This window comes from Myodes glareolus, chromosome 22 (assembly GCF_982192425.1).
Source record: "Myodes glareolus chromosome 22, mMyoGla1.1, whole genome shotgun sequence".
Classification (NCBI taxonomy): domain Eukaryota; kingdom Metazoa; phylum Chordata; class Mammalia; order Rodentia; family Cricetidae; genus Myodes; species Myodes glareolus.
Genome location: NC_142047.1, coordinates 15,958,137 through 15,975,823, shown reverse-complemented (window position 1 = coordinate 15,975,823; position 17,687 = coordinate 15,958,137). Strand labels below are relative to the sequence as shown.

General features: G+C 46.7%; 1 long non-coding RNA gene across 1 annotated transcript in view; it reads right to left on the bottom strand.

Moving 5' to 3' along the window:
- Positions 1 to 1,581: 1,581 nt before the first annotated feature.
- LOC148118447 (uncharacterized) overlaps positions 1,582 to 17,687 on the bottom strand; it is a 37,900-nt gene continuing 21,794 nt past the window's right edge. Inside the window, exons 4-6 of the long non-coding RNA XR_015736000.1 lie at positions 17,160 to 17,440; positions 15,431 to 15,627; positions 1,582 to 3,257 (exon numbers count right to left, since the gene is read on the bottom strand). This is a non-coding gene — a long non-coding RNA (uncharacterized LOC148118447). The remainder of the gene's footprint in view (positions 3,258 to 15,430; positions 15,628 to 17,159; positions 17,441 to 17,687) is intronic.

Genomic DNA, 17,687 nt, shown 5'->3' with positions numbered 1-17,687 from the left:
GTCCTGGTATCTCAGTCAGGGGTGATTGATACCATGATCTCAAAGGTCTAGGATTTGGGCAATTACGCTGTTGGTTCTCACCAAAAATCTACCCTTTGGCATTCTTCCCTCTGATTGGAGGCTGAATCTCTCCAAATGGTCTTTCCTTCGCTAGATGTCCTCCGGCTAGTGACAAGGCATAGAAGGACCTGGAAAGCGAAGGATGGAGAAGGGACTCCCCCTCGGCGTGTGGAGTGGGAGGGAGTGGGTCTTCAAGAGGCAATGCCTTTACAAGGCCACATGCTGCATGCCTTCAAAGGACTGTGGGGCTCCAGCCTCTCTGGAGCCAGTTCCTATTTTTCAGGATGTGATCTCTCCTTTCCCTTCACCTTAAAGTCCTAACCAGAGCCGAGATAATGATGGCCCAATACCTCTGACTCTCTGGAACCATGACCTAAATAAACTTCTTTTCTTTATAAAGTAACCTTGTGCTGAGTGGTGGCGGCGGCACATGCCTTTAATTCAGGAGTGGCGGGGGAGTAGAGGTAGGCAGACAGTCTCTGTGAGTTCTGTTCTAGCAAGTTCCAGGATAATCAAGGCTTCACAGAGAAACCCTGTATCAGAAATATATATGTGTCCTGCCGCATTACTGGACACATATATATTTGAAAGTTTATGCTGGAGAGGATATGGGGTAAAGGGAGCACTCCTCCATTGCTGGCGGAAGTGCAAACTTGTACAGTCACTTTGGAAATCAATATGACAATTTCTCAGAAAATTATAAAACAATCTACCTCAAGACCCAGCAATACCACTCTTGGGCATATACCCAATATGTAGTGCTCAATCGTACTACAAGGACATGTGCTCAGCTACATTTATAGCAGCATTGCTTGTCATAGCCAGAACCTGGAAATAACCTAGATGCCCCTCAACCAAAGAATGGATAAAGAAAATGTAGTACAGCTACACAATGGAGAACTAGACAGTGGTAAATAATAATAATAATAATAATAATAATAATGACATCTTGAAATTTGCAGGCAAATGGAAAGATCTAGAAAAAACCATATTGAGTGAGGTAACCTAGACAAAGAAAGACAAATATCATATGAACTCACTCATAAGTGGCTTTTAGACATAAAGCAAAGAAAAGCCAGCCTACAGCCCACAATCTTAGAGAACCTAGACAACAAAGAGGACCCTAAGATCTATATAGGAAGAAGAAAAAGACAAGATCTCCTGAATAAATTGGGAGTGTAGCCGTCACAAGAGAGGGTAGAAGGAGAGGGGGAGGAAAGGAGGGAGGGGAGCAGAGAAAAATGTATAGCTCAATAAAAACAATTAAAAAATATGTGTGTATGTGTATCTTTTTTATATATATAATTTTTCATGTAAAATATATATATATACAGACAGACATACACTTGGGGGTGGTTTTTGGTTTTTTGAGACAGGGTTCTCTGTGTAACATCTCTGACTGTCCTGGAACTCACTTTGTAGACCAGGGACCAGACTGGCCTTGAGCTAACAGAGATCCACTAACCTCTGACCTCCCACCCTGAGTGCTGAAATTAAAGGCCTATGCCACTACCACCTGGTATATACATTATCCTTGCAACCAGGTGTGGCAGTGGGCATCTTTAATCCCTGCACTTGGCAGACAAAGGCAGGCAGATCCTTGTGAGTTCAAGGACAGGCTGGTCTATATATCAAACTCCAGGGCAATCAAAGTTGCATAGTAAGATCCAGTGGTGATCTGAAAGAAAATACCCCCCCATAAGGAATGGCACTGTTAGGAGGCGTGACTTTGCTGGAGTGGGTGTGGCCTTGTTGGAGGAAGTGTGTCAGTGTGCTGATAGGCTTTGAGGTCTCCTATGCTCAAGCTACACCCAGTGACAAAGTTCACTTCCTGCTATGTAAAATTCAGTTCCTTCTGCAGCACCATGTCTGCCTGCATCCTGCCATGTCCCACCATGGTAATAATGGAATAAACTTGAAACACCAGCATCATCTTTGCTATCTTTACCCCACTGTAAGCCCCAGAGCCTCCTGCCCTCCTCTAACTGTAACTTTACACCCATAATCTGCCCTTTCCTGTCCCTACACCAGCCCTCCTGCTTCTAGATCTGATACCCAGTGTTTGACTCTCATCTTCTGTGCAATCTTAGGGTCCTCACATGAGTGAGGCTGTGCAGCAGCACTCTTTCTGTGACAACTTGTGTGCTCACTAGTTTTCTGTCAACCTGACACAGGCTAAAGTCATCTGAATGGGGGGAAAGCTCAAGACAGAGCCTCCAACCAGGCAATTGGTGGTGCACGCCTTTAATTCCGACACTTGGGTGGCAAAGGCAGGTGGATCTCTGTGAGTTAAGGCTACACAGAGAAACCCTGTCTCAATAAAAAAAAATCCAGCTATAGACAAGTCTGTATGGTATTTTCTTAATTAGTTAGTGATCAATGGGGGAGGGTCAACCCACTGTGGGTGGGACCACCTCTGGGCTAGTAGTCCTGGGTGCTATAAGAAAGCAGACTGAGCAAGCCATGTTCAACAAGCCAGGAAGCATCTCCCTTCCATGGTCTCTGCATCAGCTCTGTCTCCAGGTTCCTGCCCTATTTGAGTTCCTGTCCTGACTTCCTCTGATGATGAACTGTGACGTGGAGATGTAAGTCAAATAAACTCTCTGCCCCACCTCACGTTGCTTTGGTAATGGTGTTTCATCACAGCAATAGTAGCCCTGGCTAAAGCAGCTTAGTTCCCTTAACGTGATGATCTCCAGCTCAATCCATGACACCACAAATGGCAAGACTGGGTGTATGTGCCACAGGGCTTGCCCCATACCAGCTGATGGACATTGGGGTTGTTTGCATTTCACAACCATTTCGAAGGGTGCCAAGTGAATAGGGATGAAGCTTCTTTTCCTTGTGATGGAGTAGTCACTGACTCACACGCTAGCTCTCTTTCAGGTTTTGAGGAACTTCAGGTAGCTTCTCATAATGGCTGTACTAACTTCAGTTCCCACCAGTAATGTGAAGGTTCCCTTTGCAGCAGATCTTCTTCATAGTGTGTCTTCTCGATGTCGCCCTTTCTTACCAGGTGAGGTGATACCTTACTGTAACTTTGACCTGGTTCCCCTGATCACTAGAAGCGCTGAGGAGAGTCAAGCATTGACACTAAGGATCCACATATGAAAGGCAGGACCTGTGTTTGCTTGCACTGTTTTGGAAAACGCAATGTAAGGGCACCACCCTGCCCAGCTCCAGACTGCAACAATCACCTGCAATTGGAAATGAATGTCAGCTTTTCATTTGCACTTCCTTCCCTAGGAATCCTAGCAAAGCCGAGTAGGCAGACTTGGGTTTACGAGGATCTTGACCAAACTTTACATTATTACCATCTTTCACTCAAATTTCTGACAGATAAGCTAATAAATAACTATAAGACAGTCTCATGGCAGCTGAAGAGATGAAGAGATGGCTCAGCAATTAAGAATATTTACAGCTCTTCCAGAGGACCTGAGTTCAGTTCCCAGCACCCATGTTAAGCAGATCACAACATCGCAACTACAGAGGATACAATGCCTCTGACTTCCATGGGCACTTACACTCGTGTACACACACACACACACGTGTGTGTGTGTGTGTGTGTGTGTGTGTGTGTAAGGGCACATATGTGTGTGTGCGCACACACGTGTGCAATTAAAAATAATAAAAGTATACCTTTTAAAAAAGGCATAGTCCCTGCCCTGAGAAATGTACAGTTTGGTTAGAAAGATGAACCCAGGACAGATTTCCACCAGTGCTTCCCTCTGTCTTGGGCATAGGGAGAGCCATGTGTTCCAGGATCACAGCTAGAAAAACGTGGAGACTCTGGTTCCTTGTGAAGCTGCAAATAGAAGAGCTTTTCGCTAGACCATTTTCTTCTCTTAACATAAGCAAAAGGATAAAGAATAGTAAAAAACTCTCTTACTGTGCCAATCCACCACTATGTTCCAGGTTGTCACCGAAGCAGAGCTTAGCCCATCCTAACCGTACATCAGGTGTGCCCTTCACTGTGACTCTGACTCCAAACACGCAGTTCTTATTGATTATCAATAAAATCTTTGGAAGGCCAAGTAGTGTCAAGTTATCTCTACCTAAATCTATTAAATTACATTATTCTAAGATTGTGGGGGCTGTGCAACTTGCACAGGCCCTAGTGAGGGGCAGGGGGCTTGTGGAGGACAGACTGTTGTATAAACAAAACAAACAAAAACTGAGTCATTAAAACAGGAAAACACAGTGAGGCATAACTGCTTATACTATAGTCTTGCAGCCAGAAAGTAAGGTGAAAAGAGGCATTAAGATAAGCATGTGGGAAAAAGAGACAAAAGGACACCCCTCTTTATCAAGGCCATGGAACTGAAGATGTGCAGAAGGAGTGTGCACTGTGCAAATGTCCCATTTCCCAGCACAGGACCCATTGAGCTTAAGACCCGCTTCTCAAGCTCTCTGGCCCATTCCCTTGCTCATAAGTGATCTCTTTGAGAGCTGGAGAGATTGCTCAGTGGTTAGATGTGCTTTCTGCTCCTGTAAAAAACAAAACAAAACAAAACAAAACAAAACACCTCAGTTCAGTTCCCAGCCCACATCAAGCAGCTCATAACCACTGTAACGCTAGTTCTGAGAGACCTGATGTTCTCTTTAGGCTTCCTGTGCGTGCACAGACACACACACACACACACACACACACACACACACACACAGACACACACACACTTGTACACATTGGGGTGGGGGGCTATGGGTAACCTCAGAGGCCTAAAGGTGTTAGATTCCCTGAAGCTGGAGTTACAGGCCGTTGTGAATCACCTGACGTGGGTGCTGGGAACCGAACTCCGCCCCTCTGCAAAAGCAGTAAGTGTTCTTAACTACCGAGCCAACTCTCCAACTCAATCTTTTTCTTAATGAGCTGTCTTTGTTTCTCCCACTTTCCATGTGTCCCTGCTTTCAATCCTTGTTCTAGGACATAGTAACCTGAAAATGACCAGTCATGGTGGGACATGCTTTCAGCACCAACATGCAGGGAGCAAAACAAGTGAATCTCTGTGAGCGTAAGTTCAGTTTCATCTACATAGTGAATTCCAGGCCAGCCTGGGCTATATATGGAGATCCTATCTCAGAAATGAATAAATAAGTAAAGAACTTGGAAATCCCAGAAGGTGCCCTCCAATCTCCAACATCCACCAGTAATAATACAAAGCTTCCACGGGTGATGAGATGCATGACTCTAATCCTTTAAGAGCCTGAATTTTAAGGAGCCCTGACATCCTTTCCTTCTGTTTCCTCCTCAGTGCGTCTACCCATCTCACCAGTCAATTTGTTTCTTCTGTCCTTCCCCTCTGCCTGCCTGCCACCATACTTCCCACTATGATGGCCATGGACTAACCCCTCAAAACTGTAAGCAAGCCCCCATTTAAATGTTTCCTTTCACAACCCACAGTCAGGGTGTTTCTTCACAACACTAGAATAGTGACTACGCTGGCCCTGATGCTGACAGCTTCTGTATCAGTCCTGCCAGGGCCGTGAGACTTGTGTCCATTTTTCATACCTAAGCCTTGGCAGTGGCCCAGGGGTGAGACATAGGTTGCGAGAAGCCAGGCTGAGCTCTGTCCAGGGGCCTGGATGGACCAACACTGGGGAAACAAGGTGCGGGGGAGGCCTGAGCAGCTGGTTCTTGCTCCTCTCACTGCCTCCTTACCTTCTCTCCACTTTTCCTGCCACTGTGTTGTCTCTGTGCTTCATATACTTCCGCTTCTGGTGCCGTAACTGCTCTCGGTTACTCCACCTGAGAGCATCTGTGCTGTGAACAGAGCCATCCCTGCGGATTTATCTCGGATGTAGTCTTCCGGATGGGAGGAGATTCCCATGCGGTCAGTAATGATAGTAATAAACACATACATAAATAAACAAAATAAGATAAGTTTGCCAATTCACACTTTAACCTGGACGGCACTCTGGGGAAAAAAAAAAAAAGCAAGAACCTTCATACAGACAAGACTTTTTTCTGAACCAAGTGACCCATCAGCTCAACGCTTTTGCTTTTTTTTTTTTTTTTTAAGAGTTTTTTTGGGAGAGCCCTTACTTCACCAAGGTGAAAGAAATAACCTCAGAAGAGCTCACGGCAGGGACTGGTATCTGAGTATTGCAGGACTTAGTCCCAGGAAAGAACCAATAAGGAATTGGCTCGAAGCCAGGCCTTCAAACTTGTGTTTGGAATTCTCCTGTGGGCTCCACTCTGAATTGCTAGGCAATCCCTGGATCTGATGGAAGAAGAGTGGATCCCCAAACTATCATAACATCTGAGGAGCTTTCTGATTGGGACCCGTCCCTCCTTCCAGGGGCTCTCCAGGTCGTGTCCCTCCCCGTAGAGCTATCATGGGAAGTCACTTTCAGTTCCCTTACACTCCAGTGACGAATCTTCAAGGCCTGGAACAAACACATTCCTGCTGCCTGCCCTGCACCCCATCCTCCCAGACAGACATGTTCGAGGTCTAGGGATCCCTGCCCCTCCCATGCATTCCTGCTGACCTGCACTCTCCCCACCCAGGCAGGGCAGAGATCTTAAGACCTCCCACTCACCCTTCTACTTCTCTGGGATTCCATCCTGGCTAGACAGGTTATAAGTTTCAATAGACCCCTACCTCTGCCATGTCCCACTGCCCCGCTATCCCTAGCTTGATGGACCAAGAGTGCTGGAACCTCCTCAGGCTCGCGGACACTTACACTGCTCCGCATGCTTAGCCCAGCAGAAGGCCCTGTCCCCCTGCAGCTGTGCGCTTCCAGCACTCGGAACCCACTGCAGCCGGTCAGGCTAGAAGTCTCAAGACCCTTCTGCTGTGGGATGTCTTTCTGTGTACTGTGAATATATGTTGCTCTCGTTGTTTGATAAATAAAACTGCTTGTGGTCTATGACAAGGAAGGATAGAGCCAGGCAGGAAATCCAAGCAGAGATACAGGAGAAGAAAGGCAGAGTCAGGGGCAGATGCCAGCCAGCCACCGGAGAAACAAGATGTACTAGAAAACAGGCAACACCATGCAGCCACGTGGCAAAATATAGATTAATAGAAATGGGTTAATTTAAGTTATAAGAGCTAGTTAATAATAAGCCTGCGCAATAGGCCAAACAGTTTGTAATTAATATTAAGCCTCTGTGTGGTTATTTTAAAAAGTGACTGCCGGACCAGACAGGTTTCCATCTCCACCCTTCCCAGTACCCTGCAAACACTTCTGCTGCCCTGAACACTCGCCGTGACTGAAGAGGGTACAAGACTAGGAACTCCCCATGAGCACCACACACTTCCACACCCCAGGCTCATCCCAGCCAGGCAGGTTGGAGGCCTCTTCTGCTCACTTCTTCCACCCTGTCCTCAACTACCAGTGAAGCCAGAGGTGTGCAATCCCCTTCCACACTCCAGTGCACACTCCTGCCCAAACTGAAGCCAGAGGATGCTACCAACATCTGGCATATGTGCATAGCAGTCCATGAGTACCCTGACTTATGAAGTTAGGGGTCATGGCTCTAGCACACACTCCTATAACACCGCTCAACCCAGGCTCAGGAGATCAGAGAACACACGAAACTACTACCCCTAGCACAAACCCCTACCACCCTGTACCGACTCTGGTCTATGAGGCCAGAGACCACGCCACACCAGTAACTGACCCAAGATACCTTCAATTACTCCTTCCATGAACCAATACAAGTATCTCCACTGCTAGAACTTCAGGCAAAACTGAGCTGAACCAATACCCACCAAGCAGAGGAAGTACCAAACACTGAAGCAAATACTCACTCAACACAGGCAAGGCAGAAAGACTTAATGAAAAAGCTGGCTCCGCTAGGTGAGTCTCAACATCAGTAACACGAGATGCCAAGATATGTCTCCTTCAAATCTGCCACCAACAGTAATAGTCGCCAATGACATTGACTTAGATGAAGTGCCAAAGAATTTTTAAAAAATACTATAAATACATTCAAAGAACTCAAATAAAATATGAATGAGTTCACAAATAATCTCCAGAATGAAGAGAACACAAACAGCCAAATGTAATATGGAAGTGAAATTAGGATATGAAAATAGAATTCGGCCAAAAGGTAGAAATACTGAAGAAAAAATTGATACAACACTGGAAATGGAAAATTCAGTAAATCAAATAAAATCTCAGCAGAAAGCCTCACCAGTGGAGTGGACCAGGCAGCAGACAAAATATCAGGACCTAAATATAAGGTAGACGAATTAGATCATTCAGTCAAACTCAATAATAAATTTCTGAAAAAATTATGACGGGAGCATGAGAGATGTTTAAAAAACTATGAAAGCAAAAATTTGTAAAAATTATGGGCATAGAAGATAGAGAATTCTATGCCAAAGGAATATAAAATATTTTCAATAAAATCATAGAAAATGTCCTGAATCTAAAGAAGAGCTGCCCGTGCAGATAGAAGAGGCTCACAGAATACCACACATACAAGATGAGAAAAGGAACCTCCCGTGTGACTTTATAGTCAAAACACTAAACATTCAGAAAGAGAAAATATACTGAAAACAACAACAGAGGGGCCAAGCTACATGTAAAGATGTGCCCATCAGAACCACTGGATTTTCGATGGAAACTCTAAAATCCATATAGCTACGAGAAATGTACTTCAAATTCTGGAAGACTACAATTTCCAAGCCAGAGTGCTATATCCAGAAAAACTGTCTCTCAAAATGGAAGAGGAGGAAAAGAAAAGCTTTTCATGAGCAAAGCAGGTTAGAGCGATTCTGAACATGAAGCCAGCTCCAAAGAGAATACCAGAGGAAATGCTTGGAATGGAAAAGTGGTGCGGGAGAATTATCTGTATTCCGTCAATCATGTATTTTAATAAAACGCTGATTGGCCAAACAGGAAGTAGAGGCGGAGTAATGAGAATAGGATAAGGCTAGGGAGGAGAAAGGTTCCTAAGCCACTCCTGCGCAGACCACTGAAGAGGCAGCATGTAACTTGCCCAGCTGAGAAAGGGACGGAGCCATTATGGCTAACATAGATGAGAATAATGGGTTAATATAAGTTATAAGAGTTAACAAGAAGCCTGACCTAATGGGCCAATCAGTTTATAACCTTATGGAGTCTTGCGTGTGATTTTCTTTGTTGCTTGCCAGCTGTTGTGGTACTTGGAGGGATGGAAACCCCAACAAGCCGGCCCCCTCATGTTACATATGGCGCCCATGCAGAGAAAAATACGCTGACGTGTTTATTAAGCAAATGAAGACTAAGAAAATGCCAAACACCGCAAAATCTCTGGAATTAACCCACACCTTTCAGTAATAATTCTGAATACCAAGGACTCCAACTCACCAGTCAAAAGGCAAGGACTAACACATTAGATCACAGGATCCCTCTTTCATGTTGCTTCCAAGCAATATGTGTTCCCACTCTCAGGAGACCCTACCACAGGGTAAAATGATAGGCAAAGGTTTTCCAAACAAGCGAACCCAGAAACAAACTAGAATCCTTATGTTGATACCCAACTGTGCTGGCTGATTTTGGCCACAACTTGACACAAACTCGAGTCGCCTAAGAAGAGGAAACCCCAGTTGAAGAACTGCCTCCATCAGATTGACCTGGGAACATGTTTGTGAAGAATTTTCTTGGTTAATGATTGATGTGAGCGGGCCCCACCCACCGAGGGCGGTGCCACCCCTAGGCAGGTGGCCTGGGTTGTATAAGGAAGCAGGCTGAGTAGAAGCAGAAAGCGAGGCAGTGTGCATCATTCCTCAATGGTCTCTGTTGCAGGTTCTGCCTTGAGATCTTGCCTTGGCTTGCCTGGATGATGGGCTATAACCTGGAAGCAAAAACAAGTCCTATCCTCCCCCACTATTGATCACCAACCTCACTATGTTTTTCTCCCCTTTTAAATGTTTCTTTCCACTCATAACTAATGCATTAGTGCATACAATACTATCAGGGGTTCTTTGCTCCCTGACTTTTTTAGAATTAGGAGTGATGGGGTTTGCTTTGCCTTGCTTTAGTTTGGTTTTTCAAGACAGGGTTTCTCTGTGTCGCGGCTGTCGTGGAACTCACTGCCTTCTGATGCCTGTGTCCAAGTCCTCTCCCCTGCCTGTCCCTTTCCTGGGATAAGTGAAGGCCTATGTAACACAGTCTTGCACTGGGATTAGCAGTTTGGAGTCACTTTTTTGGAGACAGAATTTGTCTGTGTTGCTTTGACTGTACTGAAACTTGCTCTATAGACCAGGCTAGCCTCGAACTCACAGACTTGCCTGCCTCTGTCTCCCTAGTGCTAATGGTAATGATGGCTGATCATCTGGCTGTCACAATGATACAATGTATAAGCCCCTGTATCCAACAAAAGGACAGCCTGGGACTGGTGAGAAGTCTCAGCAGATTCAGGCTCTTGCTGCCAAGTCTGGGTTTAATCCCCAGGACCCACACATGAGGTTGAGAGAACCGACTCCTCTAAGTTGTCCTCTGACCCCCCCTGGTACACACAATAAATAAACAAATAAATACAAGCCCCCAAAAGCCCAGCATGAAATTGTTTTTAAAAGTTCATCCTGAAGAAAGGGCTAAGTGAGTGGTAACATGGAGGAGTTGATGCAGACTGTTGAGTCCCCAGTGTGAGCTTGAAGAACAATCTCTTGAGTTACATTAACCCTTTCAGCCTTCCCAGAAGACGGACAAACAGCATGGAGGTATACTTCATTTGGAGAGTCTTACTCACTCCAGAGTGACATTAGAAATGAAAGTGAACCACTGCCAGCTGTAGGGAACAGGAGATCCAAGAAGAGAACAATTTGTTCTATGAGGACAGGAATTCTCCCTGAGGCCCTTTCTGTTTAAATAGGAAACAACTTAATTCAGAGAAGGGACGGCAAGGCACTTGGGGCTGAAGAGGAACATTGAGATTTTTTTTTCCCCTTTAAGAGGTTTGTTAGAAGAGTTTTACTGATGCCACAGAAAGATGGCCTGGTAGAGGCTCTGAGGAGAGTCCAGGCCCCAGCACCACAGACAGGCAGTGTGCTGGAGGCTGATGAGAGCCCAGGCCCCATCACCCCACGCAGGCATTTGGTGGAGGCTGAGGGAGTCCAGGCCCCAGCACCACAGACAGGCAGTGTGCTGGAGGCTGATGAGAGCCCAGGCCCCATCACCCCACACAGGCATTTGGTGGAGGCTGAGAGAGTCCAGGCCCCAGTACCACAGACAGGCATTTGATGGAGGCTCTGAGGAGAGCCCAGGCCCCAGTACCACAGACAGGCATTTGATGGAGGCTCTGAGGAGAGTCCAGGCCCCAGTACCACAGACAGGCATTTGATGGAGGCTCTGAGGAGAGCCCAGGCCCCAGTACCACAGACAGGTAGTGTGCTGGAGGCTGAGGGAGTCCAGGCCCCATCACCCCACACAGGCATTTGGTGGAGGCTCTAAGGAGAGTCCCGGAACATGAAGTAGAGTGGGGGTGGTCCTCCTCTTATGAGTGAGCTAAGCCACCTCAGGATAGGAACATGGGGCATCAGGTGAAATGGAGTGCTTCTATGCAGGAGCTCTGTAAAGAGCCTAAACGATTAGGATCTGGCAACTAGGCAGCTGGGTTAGAGTCTGGCAAGGTTTTACAAGGAGCTCTGGAGTTGGTAGAGTCAGCTACTCGCTGGTTATGATACCTGAGACTCCACGGAAGACGCTCAAGTTGAGAGAGGGCATGAAAGGCATACAGTCCATTGCAGGGTTAACTGAGACACCTTCCTGACTAAGAGAGCCACAGCTACCAGTGACCTGAGAGCCCACGTCACCAGGTCTGACAGCGTGGGAGGATAAGTTTCTGGTTGCTGAAATAACTCTAAAGTCTGACTTCAAACCCCCAATGATTCACTTTGCTCATTTACACAGAAAAGAGGCTTTAGCGCCAACAGAGAGGGACTTCTGGGACAGAGGTCTGCTCCGGTGCTATTTCAGGAGTCCTATCTAACAGCCCTCCCTCTGCTTGCCCTCGGTGCACCCGTCCTGACAAGAATGAAGACCTCTACAGAGCTTCCTTGCCCTTCCCTTCAAGTCTCGGATTATTGAAGCAATGGACCTCTCAAAACTGGGATTTCCTCAGGTGTCCTGCTGGGAGAAGGGAAACACACACACACACACACACACACACACACACAGCTGCCTATCAGTGATCAGAGTCCAGCCAGTCATGTAAGCTTCACATTTCCTGTGCTGAGCTGCCTGCCTTCGGTTGAGCTGGTTGACTCTCAATGGTTGATTGCACGATGATCCATCAATTTGAGAGGATTTAAGATCACCGAGGAGACACACCTTTGGGTGTCTCTGTGAGTGTTTCCAAAGAGGTTTACTGAGGAAAGAAGACCCACCTTGCCGTGGGTGGCGCCATCCCATGTCTAGATGAAGTAAAGAGGAACACATTGCTGGCAACACGAGAAAGCTAGCCCAGCACCAGAGGTTTCCCTTCCTCGTTGCTGCTGCAGTGTGAGGGACAGAACACCTCACACTCTCAGAACATCACTCCCTGTCTGGAGGACATATCCCTTTCAGCCGGTTTGGGAAACTTAACTCCCAAACGCACGTTAATGATCGCAGGTGGGGCCCCATTAGTGTGAATGAAGTCTGGAGGGTGGGACATGGTGGTGGCGTTAGTGGTTTCCAAGAAGAGGCAGAAGGACAGGATCTGCCTAATAGGGTCACTTCTCCTCCAGGTCACACCCTCTGCAGTGTGATGAGACGGAGCACCGTGCTTTGTGGCTTCTCCATCCAGGCTGTGGGTTCAGTGGCAGCCTCAGAAATGGGCTATTTCATTTAAGTCCAATTTTGAGTTTCCCAAGCTCTTCCTTGGAGCGTAGAAGGCTACTAGGAGGCAAAGAGGTCCTTACTATCTTCTCACCTAAAATCTCAGAAAAGGGAAGTGCTCAGATCCCCTGGCTCACAAAGAGGAGCTGACACCAAGACCCGACTCTCTGCCTCCCACCTGGAGCACGTTGCCTACTAAAAACTAAAATTAGGTAAGTCTAAGAAGAATCTGAAACTTGCAACAGAGGAAACATAAAAATGATTACAGTCGTGAGCGCTGGGGCAAGCGGCTGTGGGTTCAATTCTGAGTTCTTTGACTGTGAGGAAATTGCTTGATCTCTCAGCCTCGGTGCTCTCAAGAGCCCTAAAAAGGGCATATTGCAGCACCTACTTTGCACTCAGAGACTGCAGTAAACTAAGCCATGCATGAGAAACGTTCAGCTAGCGTCTGGCATAAAAGAATTGGTTAATACTGTCCAGCATCCTTCCGTCCGGAATGGTAATGTTGAGCTCTTGCCACAAGATGGCACTGTTGCCTCTGTTCACCTTTCTGATTCACGAAAGTTTCTTTTCTCAAAATTACAAGATGGGCAAGGATGGGGAGACTCAGAAAACAAAACGACAGTCTGGGTACTACAGAGCCTCCTCATCACCTCAAAAGCACTGAAACTCAGACGAGCAAGATGGCTCACCTCATAAAAACACTTGTCTCATAAGCTGACAGCCCAAATTCAGCCTCTGAACCCCACAGAAATGTAGGAAAGGGGAGAACCAACTCCACAGTTGTTCTCTGCCTTCCACATACATGTCAGGGCAAATGCGCGCACGCACGCACGTACACACACATACACACGCACACAAACACACAGCATACATACACACAATAATAATAAAGTAAACTAAGTATTTAAAGTGCTGGAACTGGAGCCAGGTGTGGTGGTGCATGCTCAGAACACCAGCACCTGAGAGGATTAAGCAAGAGGGTCATGAGTTAGAGGCCAGCCTAGGCTACGTAGAGAGACTCTGACTCAAAAATAGCTGCGAACGGGGTTGGAGAGATAGCTCAGTAGTTAAGAGCACTGGCCACTCCTGCAGAGGACCCGGATTTGCTTCCCAGCACCCACATGGCTGCTCATAGCCTTCTGCAACTATAGTCCCAGGGATTCCAGCGTTCATTCCGGCCTGCACAGGCACCAAGCCTGGAGAGAGAGAGAGAGAGAGAGAGAGAGAGAGAGAGAGAGAAACTCATTGCCTAGCAAATGCTAGTGCCCATGACCCTGTGTTTACTCTATGAACCCATAATTCACAATAACCCCCAGGAAATTGGCTGTTTTAATTTTTGGTGAGAAACAAACACATTAAATAACTGTCTTGTAACAAATACTTATTTAGGAAGCCAGATCCCAAACACAACATAGGGTTTTATTGACCTGCAGGTTGTTGTTTTACAATGAAAGAAGCTGGATAGAGCTCTTCCCTCTCACTTTCTCCACAAAGAAAGAAGGGCACTGAAGTGTCCTGGGAGACCGGCAAAGGGGAAGGCCACATAGTTGCTGTGTGACCCAAATGGGTTATTTAGTCATTCTCTTCATCTCTAAACTAAGAAGTCCGGAGTGATTTGTACCTGTAATCTCAACATGCAGAAAGCTGAGGCAAGGGAGTTGTGAGTTCAAAGCCAACCTCAACTATAGAGTAAAGACACTAATGGTTTAACAGAAGAAGGACACTTTGTTGGGCTTGGAGCCAAGGGGCACCACAAAGTTCCACCAGGCAACAGTGTTCACGTGGGAGGTTGACTGGACAGTGGGGGTGGGGGCAGACAAAAATCAAACTGAAAATAAGCCCCGAGGATCCTAACAGCATTCACTGCAGGATGTTAGGAGGATGGAGTACACTAAAGCACTTAGTGGGGCCTCTGGCACATGATGAGTGTTCAGGCACTGTCTATGTTGAGAGCATGAACCTAAGGCTGTGCAAACCTGAGACGAACGACCTCCACTTTAGGGATTTCCTGATCCAGTGAGCAGGGGGGGAGAAAAAGCTAACGGACAGGCCCTAGTATACCCATGGGAAGATCTCCACCTGTAGCAGAGCAGGTGCCCACTTCTCCCAGCCCCCACGCTGTTGACTCTGTCAGGACCGCCCCCCTCCCCACCCCCACGCAAGGATCCCAGCGAGGGGATGGATGAGGGCTGGGACTCCTCCAGTCACGCGCTGACCACATGTGGACTACGGGGACTACTGCCACGTGTAGCGACTCTTGATTCCGAATGTAAGGCCTACAAGCATACTGCCACTTCCTCAGCAGGGATGCAACGCTGAGACAGCAATAGTTTCTGACAGAGGGTGATCAGGCTAGGCTGTGGGACTTGCCCATTTTCAAGGATGAATGACGGGTGCATTTTAACCCCTGAGATGCTGAGCCTGCTCCTTCCCACTGTGTGGAGCATGTCTGCCCCCGACTAAAGCATCCCAAGGTCTATCAGGAAGGAAGGACTGAAGGAAGAAAGAGGTCTTTCTTTGGTTTAGTATTTACTTGTTGTGGGGGAGGAGTGTACGAGTGAGGCAGGGTGAATGTGTGGGGGTCAGAAGATAGCCTTCCAGAGCCTGCTCTCACCTTCCATCACTGGGCTGATCTCTTCGGATTTGGCAGCACACGCCTTTTCCCACTGAGCCATTTCGCCAGCCTTTGCTTTGATTCTTTCCGAGAGTTCCCGTATCAGTCAAGGAGAGAACATCTGGGATCCTGAGGACTGGTGCACAGAGAACTCCAAGACACAGCCCAAAAGGCAGACAGCAGGATACTTTGTTACTCTGTGTGAAAAGAGAGAGGAGATATATAAAAGCTGAAATCCTGTGTGCTTTAAGATTGTGAGAAGGTCTGAGGCCAGTCTGGTCTGCATGGTGAGACCCTGCCTCAAAATAAGTGAAATCATTTTTAAAAGAAAAGTATCTGTGCATATAAAGGGGGCGGAGAAATGGCTCTGTGAGTGGTTAAGGGCACTGGCTGCTGTTGCTAAGGGTCTGGGTTTGGTCTCCAGCACACACATGGTGACTCACAACCACCCGTAACTCCAGTTCCAGGGAATCCAACACCCTCTTCTCATCTATGAGGGAACCAGGCCTGCACATGGTGAACATACATACATAAAGACAAACAGTCCCACAGAAGCGGGAAAAAAATGGTTTTTTGGTTTTGGTTTTTTTGTTTATTTGTTTGTTTGGTTGGTTGGTTTTATGTTTTGTTTTGTTTTGACTTTTTGAGACAGGGTCAAATAAATGGTTTTTTTAAATAATTTATTTATTTTTATTTATGTATGTTGGTGTTTTGGTCTGTTCAGTCCCCTGAAACTGGAGCTACAGACAGTTGTGAGCTGCCATGTGGGTGCTGGGACTTGAACCCGGGTCCTCTGGAAGACCATTGAGCCATCTCTCCAGCCCCAAATAAATGTTTTTTAATGCGAAAAGAGTCATCAAGAAAAACAAAACTAAGAGAAATGATTAAGCCTTTTGGGGTGGAGTCTACTAGACATTATGGAAGACAGGAGAAGAGAATCCTGCCTCTGAATTCCCCCCTTTTTTTTTCATTGTAAGAAATAGGCACACATTATAAAAGCCATGTTCACCATTATCAAGTGCATTAAGTTGCAGTACAGCAGCACTACTTTGTAGTACTCAGTGGGGTTGAGTTTTGTTTATTTTGTGAGACGTTACTATTTTTAAGATTTTTTTTTTCAAACCAGGTGTGGTAGTGCACTCTTTTAATCCACACTCAGGAGGCAGAGGCAGGTGGGTCTCTGAGCTCCAAGGTAGCCTGATTCATAAAGTGAGCTCCAGTATACCTGGGGCTATTACAGAGAAACCGTGTCTCAAAACCCTTTTTTGTTGTTGTTGTTTTGGTTTTGGTTTTGGTTTTTCAAGACAGTGTTTCTCTGTGTAATCTTGACTGTCCTGGAATTCTCTCTGTAGACCAGACTGGCCTGGAACTCAGAGATCTACCTGCCTCTGAGAGCTAGGATTAAAATGTTTTTGTGTGTCTATGCATGTGAAGCTGGGTATGTATGCATGTGAATGTAGGTGGCTATGGAGTCCAGAAGAGTGTCACCTCCCGATTAGATCTATGGCAGAAGAGAGGGTCTGGAGTTACAAGCGGTTTTAAGGGGCCTGGCGTGAGTGCTAGGAATCGAACTCGGTTCCTCTGCAGGGACAGCAAGTGTCCTTAGCCTCTGAGCCATTTCTCTAGCCCCTAGGTGGGTCAGCAACTCTCTTCATACCCAAGAAAGCAGTGGAGACCAACTCAGGTGTGAAGACGCTGGAGTAAAGAAGGCATGGGTTTAGAAACTCACCAGACTGGGTTCTCTCCGGATCAGAGCTGCATTGGCGTGGTGGAAGCAGCAGGTGGCGCTAAAGGCAAAGATGATTCCCAGTCTAGCGTCTAGTTCTGCAGCTACTCAGTAACTGCAACAAGCGAGCCTCGGTGTGCAAAACCTGCGAAGGTTCTCTTTGTCCTCTAGCCCCAAGTCTGAGTACCACATTGGCAGGAGGGAGAAAGAGGAAGGGAGCTGGGATAACCTCCTTGAAGAAACTGTCAGACGAACGTAGTAGCACATGCCTGTAATCCCATCACCTGAAACAGGAGGATTTCTGTAAATTCAATACCAGCCTGAGCTACCTAGAGAGTTCCAGGCCAACCTGGACTACAGAAGTAAACTTGTCTAAAACACAAAACCAAACACACACACACACACACACACACACACACACACACACGCCAAAAAAAAAAAAAAGGGAAGGGGACTTCTCTTGGTCTGACCCAACCAGCCACAGCACAAGACATGCAGAGCCAAGCCTCTTACCACGCCAAGGCTTTGGCC